At 40.3% G+C, this 4646-nt stretch overlaps 1 pseudogene; it reads left to right on the top strand.

Moving 5' to 3' along the window:
- Nucleotides 1-1695: 1695 nt before the first annotated feature.
- On the top strand, nt 1696-4646 carry LOC106831608 (olfactory receptor 51I2-like; annotated as a pseudogene).

Below are 4646 nucleotides of genomic sequence, written 5' to 3'. Positions count from 1 at the left end.
GATGGATGAAAGAAAGAGAAATGTGACATTAATCTTTGGTAAAATTAATCCTGCAGGTTAAACGGAGAGCCCAGAATTCTCCCTCTATTCTGATTTAAGATACCAATGACAAAGAGAATTTCCTGGATTTATCCTAAGTAAAGCCAAATAAGATTGGATAAAAATTTGGATTAACTGTATGAATCTGAAGGAGCCACTGGTCGTTATCGTCTACAAACTATTAAGTATAGGTTGTGAACATATGCACATAGGAGGTGCTGTATGAAGGTTTTGGGTTGAGGGGAACTGAATTATAAAATTAAGGAGTCTTCATTCAGTTGTTCATTTATTCATTGCACCCCCCCCCAAAAAAAGACATAGGACCGAAATTTTGAAGTTATCAAAATCAGAGCAATGCAATCGAATGAGATTTCTGAAGAAATGTTCTTTGGATTAATAATAAAAAAAGAAAAAAGGAAGGGGAAATAGCACAATAAAATGGAAATGACTTTATGACAAGGACCCAAAGGGTCTCAAGGAGGAGTGAAAAGAAGATTTTTGGAGAAATATGAAGGGGCTTCGTTTACAAAGTCCCAAATCATGTGACCAGGAAACATCACAAGAAAACAAGCTCCTTCAGATAATCCAGTCCCACAAGCCCAACAGTTTACAATCTCCAGCCTCCAGCACAGCCCATGCCAGTATAGGCAGTGCGAGACTGCTGAAAGTGCTCAAGCCAAACAGACCTGAATGGGAATTTGCACATATTTTCAGTGTGGCCTAGAGAAACTCACTAAAACTCTCCCCTTCAGTTTCATGTTTTTTAACACTATCATTATTATTATTATTATTATTATTATTATTAGTTGTTAAAAAGTTAAAATAATACTTAGCTTACATAGTTCTTTTCAGGACTGAGAAATATTATTTACAAACAAAAAGTGAGAAGTCTAATATCTGAAGCATGAGATATTCAATAATTTGTAAATTATTAAACTTGTTTGCCCATCATCAGAGACTAAAATTAATGCCATTACTAGGACAGATCCCACTGAACATTAAAGGAGATAAAATTTATGTCTAGAATCATTTATTTGGTTGGTGTCAGTGAAAATTCCAAGCCCTCAACGAGGACAGGTGTCAGTGCTGAGCGATTTACAGGGAGGGACATTCGAGGACAAGTCAAGACCTCAAGATGGGTGTGCTAAGGGGCTGAACAAAATATTTGGCTGGTGTTCTAAAGGTTGTGGGGAATGCAGAGTGAGCAGAGTGAGGCGATGATTCCTGAAAAGCAATGTGTAGCCTAGACTACGAAGACATCAAGTGACCCGGGCTGATATTCTCTGGGCAAGGCACAGATAGAGCCCAAATATTTAAGTATTCTCAGTGATCTAGTGAAATCAGTTGTCTCTTCACTTACCAAAACTTTCCTGGTGTTTATTGTCATTTTCAGCCTGGGACTTCATCAATACTTGGGCTTGATTGAAAGAGAGTGTCCTAAGATTTGTACTCAAACCCCCCAAACACAAAAAGATACTAAGTTCTAATAACCGACTCAGGGGAAAGCTGTGTTGTTTTCTTCCTTCGATGGTCTTAAGTATTTCTTTCCATTCTTTCCATTCACTTTATCTAAGATATTGCCCTTCTCTTTCTATCAGCAAGAAAATTATGAGACAACATTAGATAATTATGTGAAAACACTTAGAATACTGCAAAATGCGGTAACCATGGAACAGCAAAAGTAACCAGGATACAAACTAAGGTAATGAAGAGGAGGATGATGATGGTAAGCATTTTGAGTGCTTTATATATTAAAGAGTATTAACAAGCATCACTTCACTTGATGAAGACACTGCATGATAGAGGGGAAACAGTACAGAATTTACATTTAGAAAAAACCAATTTCTAAATCCACTTCAGTGACTGTTTTCTGGTAATCATGGAGAAGTTAAACTATCCCCTACATTCTGCATTTCTTTTGAGAACACATTAGCTAATATACGTACATTCCTGGATCAGTTGACAATACAAAGTAAAAGCTGAGAAAGTGGGAAATAATTGATGATAAAAGCATAAATAAATGTCTTCCTAATGACGGGTGTCCTGTCAGTGTCTTTGTGTCTGCCCTGATTGAAGAGGTCACATCTTTCTTTTTTTATATTTTATTTTGTTTATTTTTTATTTATATTTTTAATTGCAGTAACATTGGATTATAATATTATATAGCATTTGGACGTACGTCATAATATGTTTCGAATTCTGTGTAGATTACATCATGTCCACCACGCAAAAACTAATTATAGTCCCTCCCCTCACGTGTGAGCCTAATCACCCCTTTTGCCCTTCCTCTTCCCCTATGGTAACCACCAATCCAATCTCCATTGCTATGTGTTTGTTTGTCGTTGTTTTTCTCTTCTACTTATGAGTGAGATCATATGGTATTTGCCTTTCTCCTTCTGACTTATTTCACTCAGCATAATACCCTCAAGGTCCATCCATGTTGTCACAAATGGCTGGATTTCATCATTTCTTATGGCTGAGTAGTATTCCATCATATCTAAACCACATCTTCTTTATCAATTTCTCCCTTGATGGGCACCTAGATTGCTTCCAAATCTTGGCTACTGTATATAATACTGCAATGAACATAGGGGTGCAAGTATCTTTATGCCTTTGCGTTTTCAAATTATTTGGATAAATGCCTAGCAGTGGGATAGCTGGATCATACGGTAGATCTATTCTTAATTTTCTGAGGATACTCCATACTGCTTTCCATAGTGGCTGCACCAGTTTGCACTGCCACCAGCAGTGAACAAGGGTTCCCTTCTCTCCACACCCTCTCCAACATTTGTTGTTTCCTGTCTTGTTAATTATAGCCATTCTGACTGGAGTGAGGTGATACCTCATTGTAGTTTTGATTTGCATTTCCCTGATAGCTAATGATGTTGAGCATCTTTTCATATGCCTGTTGGCCATCAGTATATCTTCTTTGGAGAAATCTCTGTTCAGATCCTTTGCCCATTTTTTATTTGGGTTGTTGGTTTTTTTGTTGTTGAGCTGTATTAGTTCTTTGTATATTTTGCATATTAACCCCTTATCTGATATATGGTTTGCAAATATCTTCCCCCAATTGTTAGATTGTCTTTTCGTTTTGTTGATGGTTTCCTTTGCGGTGCAGAAGCTTTTTGGTTTGATGTAGTCCCATTTGTTCATTTTTTCTTTTGTTTCCTTTGCACAGTCAGACATGGTACCTGAAAATATGCTGCTAAGACTGATGTCAAAGGGAATACTGCCTATGTTTTCTTCTAGAAGTTTCATGGTTTGGGGTCTTACATTCAAGTCTTTAATCCATTTTGAGTTGATTTTTGTGTGTGGTGTAAGGGAATGGTTTACTTTCATTCTTTTGCATGTGGCTGTCCAGTTTTCCCAACACCATTTATTGAAGAGACTCTCCTTTCTCCATCGTATGCTCTTGGCTCCCTTGTAGAATATTAGCTGTCCATAAATGAGTGGGTTTACTTCTGGGCCCTCGATTCTGTTCCATTTATCTGTGTGTCTCTTTTTGTACCAGTACCATGCTGTTTTGGTTACTATGGATTTGTAGTATATTTTGAAATCAGGGAGTGAGATATCTCCAGCTTTGTTCTTTTTTCTCAGGAATCCTTTGGCTATTCAGGGTCTTTTGTTGTAGGTCACATATTTCTGAAGACCTCTGTCTTCCAAAGACTCTCCGTTCCCAGTCCTATGTCAACATCTCTTTCTTCTAGCCACATGCATTCCTGATGATTGACATCCCAGGGCTGGAGGCCATCCATCCCCTTCTCCTTCATGTACACTGTGACCCTCACTGGAAACTGCCTGATCCTCTTAGCTGTGAGGAGGATTCCCAGCCTGCATCAACCCATGTACTACTTCCTGTCCATGTTGGCCCTCACTGATGTGGGCCTCTCCTTGCCCACACTGCCCACCACCCTGGCTGTGCTCTGGTTTGACCGTCAGCTCAACGGCTTCAATGCCTGCCTGGTCCAGATGATCTTCCTCCACTCCTTCTCTGTGGTGGAGTCCTTGGTGCTCCTGGCCACATCATTTGACTGCTTTGTGGCCATCTCCAACCCCCTGCACTATGCAGCTATTCTCACAAATAATGTCATCCTCAGGATTGGGCTGGCCATTGTGACTCGAGCCACTGTGTCCCTCTTCCCTGTGCCCTTTCTACTGAAGTGACTGAATTTTTGCCCTGACAAGATCCTCCTGTCCCACTCATTCTGTTTCCATGTAGATGTCATGAAAAGGGCCTGTGCTGACATTACTGTCAACATCCTTTATGGGTTGTACGTAGCTCTGTCCACAGTGGTTGCAGACTCCTTGCTGGTAGTCCTGTCTTATACCCTTATTCTTCATACAGTGATGGGTCTGGCCTCTCCCAGGGAGCGTGTGGGGGCCCTCAACACTTGCATTTCTCATATCTCAGCTTTCTGGTTTTCTACATCCCAGTCATAGGAGTGTCCATGATCCACCATTTTGGGAGGCACCTGCCCCCCGTTGTTCATGCTCTTGTTGCCTATGTGTACCTGATGGTGCCCCCTGTGCTCAACCCCATCATCTACAGTGTGAAATCCAAGACCATCAGGGGCACCATGCTCAGCGTGCTGATGAGGCAAGGCTGA

The sequence above is a fragment of the Equus asinus genome, chromosome 20 (genome assembly GCF_041296235.1).
Source record: "Equus asinus isolate D_3611 breed Donkey chromosome 20, EquAss-T2T_v2, whole genome shotgun sequence".
NCBI classification, from domain to species: domain Eukaryota; kingdom Metazoa; phylum Chordata; class Mammalia; order Perissodactyla; family Equidae; genus Equus; species Equus asinus.
Note: the sequence above shows the minus strand (reverse complement) of the source record. Positions and strands in the feature narration are given on the sequence as shown.